The sequence below is a fragment of the Zeus faber genome, assembly GCF_960531495.2.
Source record: "Zeus faber genome assembly, chromosome: 6".
Classification (NCBI taxonomy): Eukaryota; Metazoa; Chordata; class Actinopteri; order Zeiformes; family Zeidae; genus Zeus; species Zeus faber.
This window is the reverse complement of record NC_137201.1, coordinates 20906012-20924018: the sequence shown is the minus strand read 5'-3', so window position 1 is coordinate 20924018 and position 18007 is coordinate 20906012. Positions and strand designations below refer to the sequence as shown.

Here is an 18007-nt window from a genome sequence, read left to right as displayed (position 1 = left end):
AATTCAAGAAGGAAAACGAAAACCTCTCCGGGCTTTTCCGGGCTTTTGTGAAACCATTTATTTTATGAATCCCCTGCACAACAGGGGGTTACAAATAGAAAGCTTCCAGCGCTCATCCTCCGGTTTGAGAGGGAAAAAACACACGGGCCGCGCGCAGCCTGGGAGCTCATTAGGGTTTCACCTGAAACTGGAGGGTTGGAGCTGTAACCTCGGCCTAACGTGAAGGATGCATCCTTGAGATGGATCAAATGAACCAAACACACAACGCTCCATCGGCACAACACTAGCGCACTGAACCGAGCGCCTCCCGAGGAATGACGTCACAAAAACATCGTCATCGTCATCGTCAAGTGTTTGAAATTCAGACGCTTCAGTTATAAAATGCTTCTAATAGCAACCGTCCGCGGCTCACTGTCCGCTCAGACCTCAATTTAAGACAATGTCAATAGTTCAACCTCTGTAAGAAGTATTAAATCCTAATTAATTCTATTCCTGATCGTCCTGAGGTCAAAGTCAGTCAATATAACTGACTCTATAGAAGAGTAACGACTACTACCAGCTTCAAATTTTTATTTCATTTGTAATATTTATTTTCATATAATATGCAACAATATCATATATTTATTAATTTTTCTGTTTATATTATATTATTTTAAAATGATACAATTATTAATTTATACAGAGATATTCAACCATATTGTTGCATTCGGTCATTTTAAATGATTTTACCTTTATTTTTAAGTTGAATTCTCATTGTTGTTGTCTGAAAACGCAAATGAAATAAAAATCATAAAAACTTCAAATTCCTAATGGATGGTTAGATGGTGCTCTAGCGCCCTCTACTGGTACATGTCAGTAATTACACACCCTCAGCAACAACACAAGTGTCATTCTGAGGACAGCCCCGAAATCTGGTATTAATCTCAGTGTTTATCGCTCACGTTTGGCACCCCAGATCCTGCTGCAGCCTAAATTGTTTAACGACAACAAGAAAGATGATGCCTTTTGAAGAGAAGCCACAGAATGCAAAACAGCATCTCCGCACAAGACGGGACGCCCCGAATGATCTCAATAAATCTGCCTCTGATTATGAGGGAAAACATAGCAACAACTCTGTGAGAGCAGCTGTTTATGTGTGGAATCAGTAGGCGTGTGTTTGTGTGAATATCCAGCCTAACACACACACACACACGCACACGCACGCGCACACACACACACACACACACACACACACACACACACACACACACACACACACACACACAATTTAAAGCAAAGCTTGAATCTTAAAGACAGTTTACTCACAATTATCAACTCATTCCTGACTTATCTCTCGACAAACAAAGTTAACATGACAAATAAGCAGGCATGTCAGATATTTAGCATGATATTGTCGCATTAACTAATAGTCTGAAATAATAAAAACCACTAAGTTTATGTTGTTGAAAAAAACTTTTCTCAATCCCATAAGCGAAAATCCCGCATCCTTGAGAAATGTTCAATGAATACAGTTTGCTGCAGATGCGTCACAAACACAGCGATAAAAGATTGTTTTCTTTGTGAATTATGTGTTTGCTTGTGGAAGCTTATTATCATATTATTATCATTTTGTAACGGCACTGGACAGACTACGCAACATGGGCCCCAATTTCACCGGAGAAATCAGAAGAGAGACAGAAGGACGTCAATGGAGGACTGATCCTCCACCCCCTCCTAAATCCAAACAGTGTCTGATGGATTCATTTTCCATCCTTTCAACAAACCTCATCCTAATACGAGGTAGGACTTCTAAGTCATTGAAAACCAATCTGAAGGACGGAAATCGCAAAACATGGTGGAGAGAAAAGACGAGGCACTTAAAAGGCAAATTGAACCAGAACAAATGTGAATCATACAAATTAAATAATTTTCAAACAGATATTGCCCGGCTCTTAAGTGGAGAAAAAAAGATAACGTGCAACTTAGAACAGCTCAAGCGAAAATCCAATAGCGATACAGATGACAAGAACTGGAAAGCAATCACTGAATCTATAATCTGGCATCAAAGCTTGATAATATGCTTGTTATTTGAATTTCATATTTCATATTTACACCGAGTGCCAAACATTGGCAAGCAATGTACAGAGTGGGTATTTAACAGCACAGCTACATCACATTAAGTATATTTTGGATGTGTACCGTACAGATCTTCAGATCAAAGAAATACTCTATTGAGGATGGGATTTTAGGATTATATATATATATATATATATATATATATATATTTTTTTTTTTTTTTTTTTTTTTCCCAAGAAAGACAACTTTGATCTGTTGAGTTGCAAATTAGGATATTTGCGGCTGTGTATGTTCTTTCCATCAGGAAAACTTCACATCTGCGAGCAGCACAACAGTTAAAAAAAGACTTTTGAGTCAAAAAAAGACTCAGCGGTGGATGGCGTCCCATTCAGGCCGTCAGTGGTGGCGGCCTCACCCCCCCTCGTAGTGGATGGACAGACGGATGGAAGGACACCAATGTGTGGGAGCCCATATTAACAGTCAAATTGTATTCACCTTTGGGGTGCAATCATTTATATCAGTGTCCAATTTGACATCTATCTCAAAATGTAAATATCATGAGATTATTCTCGGTCTCCTGCTCGGTCGCTTGCCCCGAGGCACCGAGCATCGACCAAGACTCACTCGCGGTCTTGCCAATAATTGCGGCGTCTTTTCTTCATGTCAATGAAACAAAACAACAACAAAGAACAGTCTGAAAGCGAGGAACAAACACTGGATCCGCTTTTACAAGACGCAGATGGAGATCTTTTCGGGAAAGCAAAGCTCCCCCCAAAGAGCCGGGGGATGCCGGAGGGCTTATGGCTCCGGGCGGTGCCTGGGAACCCAGGCGATTCCCGGGTTGGAGCGCGGAGAAGTCCGGGCCGCTCCGCCACCGCCATCCACCCTGACAGACGCGGAGGCGGACGGATCCGCCCAATCCGCCCAACGGATCCGCGCATCCAGGCCCAATCTTTACAGAAAGCGTGTTTTACCGTAGGCGGCAGAGGAGCGCGCCTCGTGTAATCTGCTCTATTCCCCGTGGATCTGAGTTGGAATTCGTCCGTCCGCTCAACGAACCGCCCGTATTTTTGGACGGTTTCATTCGACGGGGAAAACCAACGCGTGAACGGCTGCATCGAGTGTGGTATCAAATCATACTGGCGACATCGCCGCGGCTCATTTAGAATGTAGGGTAGTCAAAAATAGACCTCATTTGAGTTTGCGGAACCCACGGATATCTAATTAGGAGCCTGTCCTGAGTGTTTTATAAATACATCAGTGAGACCTGTGTTAACGCCGTGGAGAAGGAAACGCACTCCGAGCAGCGTCCGACCAGCTGCTTTTTAACCGTGTTTGCGACGCTCTATCTTGTTTTTGTGTTTCCTTCTCGTTTATTTGCATGAGAGCCCCTTAGGTTTCCGAGCGACGTTGAAATTCCCGAATCCAGCCGAGTCGCCGAAAAGCTAACTTTTGGGTACATATTTACACCGTCACACGGCATGACTAATAAGAGCGCCTCCTCCATGAATAAACAATGTTTCGGTGGAGCCAAATCTAACGTTTAATAAGATCCCACAGTCCACTTTCTTCCAGCTCCCCATCCGCACATGAAAAACACGTTCGAGAGGCTTTTCGAGGTCTCCAAACACGACTTGAGGCTTCAGCGGCGGGTGATCTAATCAATTATTGATCCGCCTTTTTTTTTTTTTTTTTTTTCTCGTTTTGATTCGTCCTTACGTCAAATCATTAAAGCTCATTAAATATGTAAATTGTGTCTGATCTCACCGCCCTAATATCAACTACCGCGCCCCCCGACCGCGCCCCTCGACCGCGCCCCCCCTGACTAAAGAGTGGGTCTTTCATCCCACTCTTAAGGAGCAAATCAACCACGTCATTGCAAACTGAAGGTCGCATTGATCAAGACTCCCTGTCGCACATCCCTCCTCTCATCAGTTTGTGGATCACGGCACAGAGTTAGGTGAACTTATCACCATGTGTACAGTATATACAGTATATAGTATATATATATGGATATATACACTAAACTGTACTACTATAGACTACACCTATGAAGTGTACGACTCAGGGCTGATCGGGGTGATGGTGTAGGACGTGGCACCTCCGGGACTTGCCCAACACAATCTGCGAGTGAGCCGCACAACGCAAATATTCAACCTCAAATGATATTTCCTCCGATTTTATCCCAAATAAAAAAAGGTCGGGGACCACGGCGAAGGACGCAATAAAACCGCACACAAGGAATCAGGTGCGCGGACGGTTTTCTTCGGCGGCGGCGGCGGCGTTCGGAGACGGAAAAAAAACGCGGAGAGCAGCTTCGGCAGGCGTGACGGGACGCGACGCGTGGAAAACCTTCTGCCCCCCCCCGATAACATACGAACGGCGTCGGCGAATGGAACCGGGGCGTATTTGTTGCAGCGCCCCCCCCGCCGGAGCTTGTGAACCCCGACGGGGGGAACGCACGTCAATGTTGTGTCGTGTTGAAATTTTCACTCGCGGAACATCTTTTACACACCCGTGGTTCATAAATCACAAATGTGTAAATTGCTCCCGGGAAAAACACCGTGACCGCTGCCAACTGCAAATACAACACGCACCCATATGTATTTTGTACTCGAGTTCGTGTTCCAGCTCCACCGAGCAAACAACGCCGCCAATCGCAATCCGCAGCGTAAACACCTTCCTCGTATCCGCGTCTCGGGGCTCAGCGGGGCTCCACGCACAACACATTTACCTACAACAGAAATATTGTATTTATTGTTTTGAAAATCCCGTTGCGACATTTCTAAACGCCGAAAAGGCTCGTTGGGTTCGTCATGACGACAGCGTCCGGATGTGTTCTCTGCATCCTTGCCCGTGAACGGGGACCCCCCCACCCCCTTCGATACCTCTATTCTAAATTAAGCCTTTTGGGCAGAGCCGAGCGTCCCACCCCCTCGTCGCCCTGGACGTCAGCTGACCCTCGACAGACGGGCGAGCTCTGGGGAGCAGGAAGCCACGCGGCGAGGACAGACGCACCGTTTTAGATCGAGGGATGAGCTTAACTCCGGCTCCGCCAAGATTCCGGGTTTTTACTGAACAGGGACGCTCCGCTCCCTTCCAGCGGGGAGACGCCGCATTTTCGGGGATCTAAGTCACTCCCCCATCCATGCAATGCGCTGCTGCGGCTGGAGGCGGGAGAAACATCTCACTGTGTCGGGCAAACAGATACACGTTCGCGAGTCACAACCGTAGCTGGAGTCACGGTGAACGTGCGCTCAAGACGGGCGCGACCACTGCGGGAGTGGCGTGGACGTCTGAAAGCGGTGAAGTGGTACGGACGACCCCGCGGTGAGGCAATAAACGCAGTACGATACACCGTCCGATCACTGCTGTGGTCTCCACCCTCCCTGAACACAGGCGTGCACGCACGCACGCACACACACACACACACACACACACACACACACACACACACACACACACACACACACACACACATACAGACTCGCACGCACACACGCACACACCTTACCTTCTCTCTCTTCACAAAACACCATGAGGCACACCTGAGAAGGTGATTTAAGTATACTGTGCAAGGAACTAAACTTGAAACTTGATAAGGTTCAATTCTATTGTTTACAACAAATACCTTGTGTGGAAAGAAATGCAACATTTTTCAGCTTAAACTAAACACCACCATAACCACCACAAATGTATTGAAATCGTTCATTTCTGTATGAGGCTGAATTTGTCCCGTGGCATATTCATGTAAAGCATGTCAGATGGTGTGGTGAAAAGACGGCCGCGATATTCATCGTGTCGATTTTAGAGCGTTATCGTGAGCCGTGTCATCAACATCAGATTGAATTGACACTGAATCGATCAAATGTACTGAAATCAAATGGAACCGCGAGATCGTTCCCCCAGACGGGGACGGGGAAGAATTTTAATGTATTTACTGACCGAGAACAGGTTGCGTCACTCGCTGTAAAGCAGGGAGCGGCGGCGCGGAGGAAGCCTTCGCTCGGATATGTCTTTGATGTGAGGACCCTTTCACTCGACGAGCGGAGATCAGAATCGGAAGAGCCGGACCTACGCGGCGGGTTCGGGCGCGGAAACAGATGAGGCCGATCTACGCAGCGCGCCGCGCTCGCAGGCCCCGCTCACCAATTACCCCGGCCCCTCGCTCCGGCTCTCTCCGAGCGGGAGCACATCAAAGAGCCGAGCGCGAGGGCGGGAGATACAGGAGAGGAATGGTGCGGGGATTAAAAACTTTGAGAGGAAGGATACGGACGGGGAAACAAGAGCACACCGCCCCTGACGCGGGTTGAGAGACCCGTGTCTGGGAAGACGGACACTACCGGACGCGCGGGGGGAGCCGGGTGGGACGGCGCCGAGGCCACGGGGCATTAATCCTTCTGCTGCCGCTGCTAAATTGAAAACATCAATACAGAACTATCCCCGTATTCATCGCCCTGGAAGGTCGGAGCAGGAACTACGCCGGGGTTTTTTTTAATTGGGCCCCGCCGCATGAAAGGCGGCCGGCTGCCGAGACGGCGGCGTAATCTCTCCTTTCGGCGGCCGCTGAGAAACAAACAGAAAGAAGGCTCGCCGCCCGTCCGGCTCAAGATGAAGACAAACGGAGGGGAGATGAAATTGTCACAATCTGTTTCGGTGGGGGGAAACAGCATGGGAACTCCGGATGCGCCGGCGGGCGCCTCGGAGGGCTCCCGGGCCGCAGAGTGACGGCTTCCAAAAATCCCCCGAATCGTTCTAGGCCATCTGGAGAACAACTGGGCCGCACCCCGTCCGCCCGGCTGAGGTGGGATTAGACAAGAGTGAAATGCAGGAGCGGGTTGTGTGAGCTGGGTCTTGGCACCGCGTGAACCCTGCGCCTATTTAACAGCTTACCGGATATCCAACACCTCGTTTGCTGGGAACACCGGACCGGGACGGGGAGCCAAACTAACTGGATTTCGTTAGCGTCTGCCCTAATGAGCAGACTGTGCAATCCAGGATTTATTGCTCCAACACCTTCATTTTGGCATGGCACTATTACGAGCTGGCCTTTTTCTCACAAATGAGCCGGTGACTGTAAGTTTCAGCCTTCAAGTCCCTGTAAAGCGACAATAAATGTGTGTTGTGAGTTTGTCACGCCACAGGAAAAATGTGGAGCGGAGATTGCAGGTGCAAATTTGCATAATGCGCCCCCGTCTCCCTCTCCCTCCAACCCGGTGGGTGCTCAACCTTCCAGGTGGGTGCTCGGGTCCAGAAGCACCCACAGGATCGGCGCCAAGAGTCGGCGTGAGTTGACGAGTCTCCCTGGAAGACGCCTTTCACTCCAGGTGTTTACTTCCAAAACAGCGTTTTATCCAAAACGCTGGGCTGTCAGCTCAGCTTACTTCAACGCTGATGCTCCGTTTCTAACGGCCCGACCCCGGTGTGCACATAGTGTTGGGGGTGGGGCCATGCCGAGGATGAGTCATCGAGTGGTGATTTAGCCCAGCCCAAAAAAAAAAAACAGTTTAACGGTCTAAGGCCACAATTCAGTACGACGTCGATTCTTTTCACTTGATTTCAGAAATAATTTTCTCACATTTATAATGTTTTTAGAAACGAATCATTGAATTCACTTTATAGGGACTTGGAGCAATTTTGACTTCAGAGAACATTCAGCTTCTTTCAAAGTTTCCCCGGGTATGTTTCCACAACATCGCAGTGACAATCTTTACTTTGTCTTATTTTTGTGAAATTGTTCTAAGGATGGCATCTTGCAGCAGTGGCCTTGTACAAGTCAAGGATGGGCAATTAATAATACAGAAGATAATGAAAAGGCAGTAGCTGGCTAATATAATGGTTTCACTCTTGTAGGATCAAAGATCAGGATCGGGGCGGTAAAATACACATACTCAAATTTTGATCCGGGCTGAAAAACATTTTTTCAGAATCAATTAATCTTTTTTTTTTCCTCGATTATGCAATTCATCCATGCAATCAATTAAAAACATAAACTTACAAAATTGTAAAATAAGGTAACAACGGTAGTAAAAAACAATGGCGGCATCTTGAAATTGCTTAATATTGTTAACTAGCAATCTAAAGCATAACTTCTCACCTGCAATATGAAAAACAGACAGGCATTCGCAGTTTGGTGAAGTTGTAAATAGCGTTATTTTTATTATTATTATTATCATTATTAATAATAATTATTATTTTTTACATGATATATCACTGATGTACTATATTCATCATAAACATATCACTTATTCATCACAAACATCAAAAAATCACTTTACCGGTTATTCGACTAAAATTTAACTTAATTAATTTTCCGTCTTCTGCCTCTTTACACCAAGTATCATGTCAAGATTTTCAGAAAACAGGCATTTACAACACACACACACACACACACACACACACACACACACACACACACACACACACCAGGTATGCGCATGGCTTTGTATGACAAACTAAAGAAACCTCAGCCATTGGGAAATCCAAATTGAAAAAATAAAAGCAGCCAAACATTTAAACACGGGGGAGAAACAGAGGAAGTATTTCGATTTATAGTTTGGGATCACCAGCCCCCCTCGGTGTTACAGGACGTTGGGTTTTACCACCTAAGGAGCATTAGGAGCAAGCACATTTCCTACTTTTAAGTATAACATTACTGCCAAGTCCTGTTTTCTTTTTCTGTGGTACTTTTTTTGGGCAAAGCAAGCACTTTGCAGAAGCATTCAGGCTTCATGTTAACCACAACAGGCAAAATATATATTTGGGGAGTTTTGGGAAAAATCCTAAATGTTGCTATTCTATATTTGACTTTAGTTACTGGAATTTCGTGTTCACGCAGATATCTTACGCTTATTGAAACGAATGGAAAGAATCAGCAAAGGCTATTATTTTCTAAGGGAAAAGCTATTCAATCCTTAATTTCAGCATTTCAAAATTGTATCAGAATTTTTGGAATCGTGAAACTGTATTTTGCACTTTCAAGGCAGTTTCAAAATGACTTTTATTCAATACAAATTTGAATACAAAAGCCAAGATTTCAAATTCGACTCAGAAAGGTTTCAGTTTGTGGCAACAATGTGAGTATTATTCACGGTGCCGTGGTGTGTTCCACATCAAACATGTGCAGGTATATTATGTGTACGGAAGAGATCAGATTGAGAATGGTATATACTGTAATATAGCATATATAATATATAGTATTGGTATCAGTCAATACTATATATTTGCTGAATCGTTACCTAGGGACAGATCGATCAAACATTTTCATTTTTAATACGGACTGATTTGGAAACCTTATGCATCGGGGAATTCGTACAGTACTGATTGGATGTCTTGCGTTTATTGAACAGTTATTTCATTTTTCTCCATTCACGCCACCCAACGTGCTCTCTGTGTGATCCTTAGTACTGCACCTTTGCATTGGGGATATTCTCTGATATTATTTAAGCCTGGTATGGGACCCATTTCTGATGTAAGTATCGGTCCATCCCTACTGGAGTTCCTGTTATCCACGCGGTCGTCCCTGGAATTAATTCGACCCAACATCAGCAAACGGTGGCTCATTGCAGATTACAGGAGGGATTACTTTCGAGTTCAACAGCTCTGTCGGCATTAAGTCAAAGACCCTACATGCTTAAGAGGGTTTGAAACCAAATAATTACTGTAGGCTACTCCTAACTTACTAATCCCTGGAGAGAGGAGGCCTCAATTCCATTCAACACATTCTCCACTACCAGGAATCATTCACCGTGTGGAGTCAGCATCGAGGAGGCGAAGGCTCCACGACGATGTAAAAGAGCAAATTATGAAAGGTCCCGGGCCGAAGATCTGCCCAGTCGGGTCTAAGCGGTGGTTTAAAAGTAGGGGTGAGAGAATCTGTAACCATAACATAATTTTTGTTGAAACGTGTCGTACAAATAACTGTGATTGTCAATTTAATTCCACGATTTCATCGTGTATTAACGCACATCCATCTCATGAAGGAGAGACATTTACAAAGGAACATAAAAATGCAGACAGTTAATTTTCCTCAAACCAAATGGTGGAAATACACCTGATTTGCATTCAGATCGAATAATTGGCAATAGTGGCACGGTGGCGCAGTGCATTGCACTGCTGCCTCACAGGAAGAAGGTCCTGGGTCTATTCCCGCCAGGGGCGCTGTTGGCACCGTGCTCCGGCGGGTTATCTCCCAAATAGGAGCCTTTCTGTGCGGAGTTTGCATGTTCTACCCGTGCTCACATGGGGTTTCCTCCACCTCACGTCAGTAAGGACCCCCACCAAAAACATGCACACATCATCATCTGACCAGCGATGGACACTCATCAGCAGGTCCCCGGGCGCGTCCACCAATGCTGCCCACTGCTCCTGGCTGTGCCCCCGGTGGAAGGACAAGCCAGGATGGTTTAAACGCAGAGGCCTCATTTCACCGGCCACCATCCAAAGCGTGTGTGTGCATGTGTTGTAGTGTAGTGTGCTGTGTGACAATTAAAGATTGTTCTGTTCTTAATTCAGATGATGAATGATGATGATGTTTTTTTTTCTAAAATATGATGGGGTTTTTTTATGAAATGATGCAGGTACTGTAGCACGGATACCTACATAAAAAAAACAACTGTTCTACTAAAAGAACAATTAATAAAAAGACAAGTGACGGACTCACCTCAATCAGCCTTATATTTACACTACAGGTACTCCTCTCTTCACCGAGTTCCGTTCCTAAGACCAGGTCGTTAAGCGAATTGCAAACGCTAGTGTAGTGAATACTGACAGACTGCGGGAACGAGACTGAGAACGATGATGAGATGAGATGTATACAGTATATATCGTGTATATAGTATATATAGTGTATATAGTGTATATAGTATATATAGTGAATATAGTGTATATAGTATGTTTATATATAGAATTATATAATATATATGTGTCTATAGTATATAAAGGGTGAGGCGCAATGAGATGCTCGTGGTATTGTACACAGTGTACACAGTGTACAGACTGGTCAGAGAGCTGGTCGTAAGTCAGAACGGTCCTTGAACAGGAAGGACGTAAAGTCAGGACTACCTGTATACACTTACTGGCTGCACTGCGGGCCTCAGAGTGAGACGCTTGCCTGTACAATACATAACAGCTCGTATACAAAAATGTAGATAGGAACATGGTCGGCTGGGAAGCCAAGTGTAGAATAATTAAAAAAGGCACAGCACAGAAGTTGGCCTGATCTGCCTTTACACTGAGAAAACTGCCTTAATCAGGACCTGGGGCAGAAGCTCTCCTACTACACACACCACATACAAACACAGAAATCACAACATCACACACACAAGCATGCCCACACACACACACACACACACACACACACACACACACACACAGACAGACAGACAGACACACACACACAGCTTCCGGTACTAGCCAGATGGCAGAGACCCCACAGAGACTTATATACGCGAGAGATGTCTGAGCAGCTCAGATCTGCCTGCCTGCCTGCCTGTCAGTCTGTCTGTCAGTGTGCCTGCCTGTCTGTCTGTCCTTCCTTCTGTATGTCTGCTTATCTGCCTTCCTGCCTGCCTGCGTGTCTGCCTGTCTGCCTGCCTGTCTGTCCGTCCGTTTGTCTGCCTGCCTGTCTGTCTCTCCTTCTGTATGTTTGCCTATCTGCCTGCCTGTCTCCACATCTCAGCACCCAGCCTCGGAAAGCAGAGCTCCAAAGCTGCAGACAGGAGTGATGAACAGCGGATCTGGATCCTAAGCTTTCGATCTTAAATCGCATCTCACTGAGCCCTGACAGTGAGTGAGTCAGCAGGCAGCCATCAAACACCCCCACAGTGTTTTGCCGCTTCAATGAGCCATTGTTCCCGGTTGTCCATTTGTTACTGTCGCTGTGTGTGGGGGAACCCCTTTCCAGCAGCAGGTGAAGCAGGGACTGCAAAACTACACAATTGGTTTCAATTTCCGACACAATATGAAAACCGTAATACTGACACTTTGCTTGGGAGTTTTGCAACCGTTTCCCGCTGAAATTAAATACCACCAGTGACAGATGAATTGAAAAGTTTAATTTGTATTTTTGAACCCCGATACAAATTTAATCAGATTTAATGGCTAATGTATCGACCGTCCGTATCGAAATCCAATCGTGAGTTCCAGCCCCGGAACCGCAAAATTCCGTAAAAGCTGTGAAGCCGCTGCCCGAGGGGCCTCACACTCTTTTCCTCTGTCCCTCCGATTCAGTGACAGTGGATTTAACATGGTAAATAGGAGGCGAGACTTGGCTCGGGCTTATTCCTTCGAGGGTCGGAAGCTTTTAAATATCTGTCACTCGCTCGGCTGCGCGGGCTGGCGGGGGGGGGGGGGTTTGGCACGGACGGACCCGTGGCTTCTTTTTTTCCGGCAGATCAAACTCTCGCCGCACCGCGAGAGCTCGGCCAGTCGGGGGCGTAAGACGAGAACCGAGGCGAGGGTCGCAAGGGCCCCGCGAGAGGAGGCAAACCCGCTTCCACCGGGAGCAGCTTGGCGGCGGGGATCCCTTCCTAATTCACTTTCGTGTCAGTCATCAAAATTAAACACAAATCCCCGGCTGCTTTCAGCCTCTGACACACTGTTCTATTCTTCAGATCTCTGATCAGGCGTCTCCCGTTTTCTTTGCTGAAGCCTTGAAGGTTCCTGTTCTCACGTCGAGAGACGGCAAAGAAGCCGTATAATGCGAAAGCGGTGAGGCGAAAAAAGCTCGATAGACGCCAGCCGTGAAGAAACGCAGCTTTTCGGAAAACATATTTCCTGGTTAACCGCATTAATGCTGCAAAACCATTTCTTCTCTCCGTCTAATTTTATGTTGTTTTTTTTTGTTGTTTGCATTGCAAGCGCTCGACAGTCGCAGAACAAATTAAATCTCCGTCTCCATCAAACAGTGTGTGACGGACGATATGCAAAATCCCAAAAAGCATCAAGTGCCAAACACAGCAGTAATTATGCTCACAGCATCCATGCAATCATCAATAATCGGGCGGCAAACAGATCAGTTGCTTTGACTACTCAATTAGTAGGACTCAATATTGATTTGATCAAGACAGACCCAAAAGTCCCACTTTAAACGTGCAGTCGGCCTTCAAAGCACGCCGCTCCGATCAGCAGAGCAGAAATCCCCTGGAGATTTTGGCCAAATTGGGCAAATTCAAATCGATGTGTTTTCCTCAGTTGTCTGCAATAAATAGTAGACAAGAAACAAAGAAACCTTACGAATGCGGTTGCTGCAGAACAGACTCTAAAATTACGTATGTTTTGGCCAAAATTTACATTTAAAATTTGACAGAACGGAGAAATGATGAGTACCAAATAAAAACACCTTAAGCTAACCTGCCGCTACGCAAAATCACGTCCGTGTGAAGCAGGGTCACAATACCAGGAGGCTGCGTTTCATCTCAGTGTTTCTCCCAAATGGAGACTCTTATGTCGGAAAGCGAGATTCTAATCTGGGCCGTGTTTAAAGCACTGACTCACAGTCCTACAGATCTGTCGAAAATGACTTAACAACTAGCTACGATAGAAACCTTAAACTTTGCTTCACATTTGTTTTTGGACACAGCAGATGGTAGTATGGTATTACACAAATATTACAAATCTTGTTATGCTATTGAGACGTGGGTATTGGGTGTGTAAACATGTGAACACGTAAACATGGACAGGGACCGACACTAACTTGCCAAGACTGACAGAAGGGTTGTCAAATTTGTCCATTTTATATTTCAGTGATAATGATCCGATATCATTGTAATGCACATCGATCCACATCAATTTCAACATTCTCACCGTCACTTTTTGACGGAGGAATTCACCTAGGGCTGCCCCCCGACGAATCAGTCGGTAACCCGTCGCCCGACTGAGACTCACAGTGACTGACTGGTCAGTCAGTGTGCTTTACCATAACAGAATAAAACAAATAGCTTACAAAATGCACAAGGATAACATTTCAATGATTGAATTATAAATAAAATATGTGTTTGAATCCGGACACGGACGCGAACAAGGCTCTCTGTGCACACTGTTCACCGTGCCCTGTTCCTCCGAATAAAACAGTGTGGGATCGGGACACAGAGGAACGGGGCTCCGTAGGGATGGGTATCGTTACGATTTTAACGGTACTACTACTCATACCGATACTGCCAATTGATCCGGTACTTTATCTTGATTTATCTTTTATCTTTTTTTTATTTCTGAAGAGAAAAACTCAAAACTAATTAAGATCAGAAAAGACACTGCATTATTTTCCGCACATTACGCATGGAGACGGGGCGATCGCAATCTGCGCCCCCGTCTCGCCGTGCGTGTGTGAAAGGCAGGCAGAGGGACATAGCACATATCTCCATTCCAGCGATGGAGCGTGAGAGAGAGAGTGAGAGAGAGAGAGAGAGAAAGAGAGTGAGAGAGAGAGAGCGAGAGAGTTAGAGAGAGAGAGAGAGAGAGAGAGAGAGGAGAGATGTCTCGCCTGATGATAGAAAAAATGCTTCTTAGATAAATATCTTAATCTTATTGCAAGTTAGAAACGGCTTGTATGGCCTAAATAAATAGAAAATCAATTTTCTTAAATACTCCAATGCCATTTGCAGTGCCGGTAACGTCAGAGCTTATCGATACTACCGTCTTTGATAATTTACCGGGTCGCTCGGCTCGCATCTTGTGCTTCACATATTGGATGATGATGTCACAAACAGCCCTGCTTGATGATGTCACAAACTGCCCTGCTTAGTGGCACTGGATGATGTCACAAAGCACCCCAGCCGCACAGAGTGGCCCGCTGATCGCTTGTTTATTCAAAGTTTATTAAAACAACACGCGTCGCGTGTCCAAATTGCACCAAATTAGACAGATCAGATGAACGATTGTCAGGATTATCGAAGGACATACACACACACACACACACACACACACACACACACACACACACACACACACACACACACACACACACACACACACACATACACTGTACATACACACATACATACACACTTACATGAGACTCCTAGAATTATAGACAGATTAAATATATATTGTCATAATTATCGACAACAATCAATATAAGAAAACATTGTGACGTTTTTGGCCATATCGTCCAGCCCTATCATATGCACATTCCATCTTGTATACTATTGTAATTTAAGTAAGAATCTTTACACAAACAGCGCAGGGTTTTAGGCATTGAGGACGGCAGGATTGAACAGGCCAGTTGATTGGACAGTGTCTTTCCAGTTCAGTAAAGCAGCTCATGTTTTTCTTTTCCTTTGTTGCCGCCACATTGGCCCACTGAATTCTGGGTGGTCCCATCAGTTACTGTGCAACATATGCTGTTACGTGACACAGTGAAATAAAGTGAGACAAAGAAGTTTTGAACCGGTGAATTAAAGTCGACCTATTGTTCTCCTTTTTACACAACTTAATATCGTTCGCTGAGGTCCCCAAAACATGTTTTTGAAGTTTTCGCTGAAAACACCACTCACATTATGCATTAGAGCCATTCTAAGTCGCGTCCAATCCGCCACCAGTTCCGGGTTCTGTGAGCCAACAGCCACCCCGAACCCAACACTCGTGCCCTGTTTCTCCGTGCACCCCCGCCATCTCCGTGCACCCCCCCAACCCCCGCCGAATAGTCACAATGAACAGCTGAGACAGATTCGACTGACAAAATTCTGAGTTGGGTACAGCCCTAAAATCATCACATGAATATTTTTATAACAGATACATGGCATATACAACATACTGTACATACAATGGCAGTTCAATGGTGGTTGACAACGGCTGATCATAACTCATGTGTGCATTACTTTAGCAGCTCCCTGACAACGCAGACCGTGCAGAAAGAACATGCACCGTATCACGCCTCATCACTGATTTCGGCATAAAGACGACAGCGCGGTCAAACCCAACGCTACACAAGTTGAAATTCACGATGCAGTAATGTGCTCAATTCGCCCAATTCTGGCATGACATTATGAACACATACTGTCATACCATATAAGATAAGATTAGATTCAACTAATTGTCATTGCACACAGTACAAGTACTGAGGCAACAAAATGCATTTCACCATCCTAGTAACTGACGTATGTGGGAGCAGTGGGCTGCCATATAGCAGCGCCCGCAGAGCAGTTAGGGGGTTAAGTGTCTTGCTTGAAGACACATGGTACCAGGACTAGCTGGGGATCAAAGAGGCAATCTTCAGATTACTAGACGACCCGCGCTACCTCCTGAGCCGCTGCCCCCTAGTGTGTGTGTGTGTGTGTGTGTGTGTGTGTTGCAATAAAAAACTTCAACTTTGATGCAATAAACAAGTCAGTGGACAAGCCTGCTCTCGCTGTGCGTGATGTCAAACCAAGCGGGTCGTAATACACTGCAGTGTATGTGTGTGTGCGTGTGTCTGTGTATATGTGTGTGTGGATGAAATTACAAGCGCAGAGTTCGCGGATTTACACCTCCCCGTGATCTCATTCCCAACCCGCTGGTGAGAAGCGAGCCCTGCCAGTTTACTCACAGCTCTCCAAACTGAAAAGGCTTTTGGAGAGCGGTTTGGCACCGAGCCGCCTGCAAATGACCCGAGAGCCGGGCGGAGGAGCGGCCGGTCGGAGGAAGGGGGAGAGTCGGGACGGATTCGATTAGCCGCTGAACTGACCTTCCCTCATTCAGAGATCACGATTTGATCGACAAATCAAACCCCGCGGCCCAGTTGTGCCTCCGGTCCGAACACCGAAAGAACCTGCACTCCCATCAAGAATGACATCCAATCAGAGGAGAAGGCCGACGTCAGCACAATCTGCTGCCGCTGCTCACGCTGCGCAGCCCAACAGCAAGAGCCAGCCCCTGCACGGACCATGTTCTCATGGACACTGGAGTTAAAAAAAATAGGCTAGGATAGATGTTTGTTTGGATGTTTTTATAAAAGTGAGGTGAGGTGAGGCATAATCTAACAGGTTTTTTGTTCAACATAATACTTAACAGAAGTACACTGGTACGAATGAGAGACGTACTTTCCTGGCTGTCATTCGGCAACTGGTTTGAGAGGGTTTTCACACAAAGCCTGGAAACGTCGACAGCTTAAAGACTGTTAGGAGCGGAAGTTGTCAAAACTTTGATTTTGATTGATTGAAATTGATTGATTTTTTTTTTTTTGTTTGGTCGCTGGAGGTAGTGGCGATATTTTTTCAACGAGGGCGCTGTTCTTTTTTGTGAATGTTCATCACTTTTTGCACGTAGCCAATGTTTGCATTCTTACCGGGGAAGGCGCACCCCGTCACCAACAATGCAAACAGCATTTAGAGGAGCACAAGCATAAAGCAAATACATAGAATGGGTGTTTCTTATGAAGTGGCCGCTAAATAAAGTATCAAACATGAGATTTAACAAAATAATGTCCCAAATGACCACTTAACACTCATCACAGTTGTTTAAGGACCTAAACTATATAGCAGCGCATGAGGTTTTTTTTAACTTGTGCTACACTGAGGCCAGATTCATAGAATCCCTGTGACTCCGTTGCACAAGGCCCACATACCTTCTCGAACAACAGAGAAGAACTTGCTTGTCCTTGAGAAAAAGATGGAGACAAAGCGGCCAGCCACGGCCACCACCACCTCACGGTTAAGCAATCTGTGGCCGCAACACTGAGCGTGGGTTAGACCAGGTTCTCCGGTCGTACGATCCTTGGGTCAAGCGGAGTTCAGCCTCTTCATTGACAGTGATCAGTTTGAACGAATCCCCCGGCAGCTTCTAATTACTGACATTAGTTCAGCATGTTGTTTGTAACTTCTACTATAGAGACAATCTCCAGACAGAGAACAGCATTCAAATTAATACCCTGTGTGTGTTTTGCACTGGAGAATCAATGATTTAGTGCCAGAATATCACATTACCTCGGCCCCACTTCCACATGAAGCACCTAAAATTCTTAAGGAAGTCAAAGATG

The 18007-nt window shown here is 45.8% G+C and overlaps 1 protein-coding gene across 1 annotated transcript in view; it reads right to left on the bottom strand.

The window, feature by feature from the left end:
- LOC307232217 (pleckstrin homology domain-containing family A member 5-like) overlaps window positions 1-18007 on the bottom strand; it is a 92517-nt gene that overhangs the window by 71406 nt on the left and 3104 nt on the right. The window lies entirely within an intron of this gene.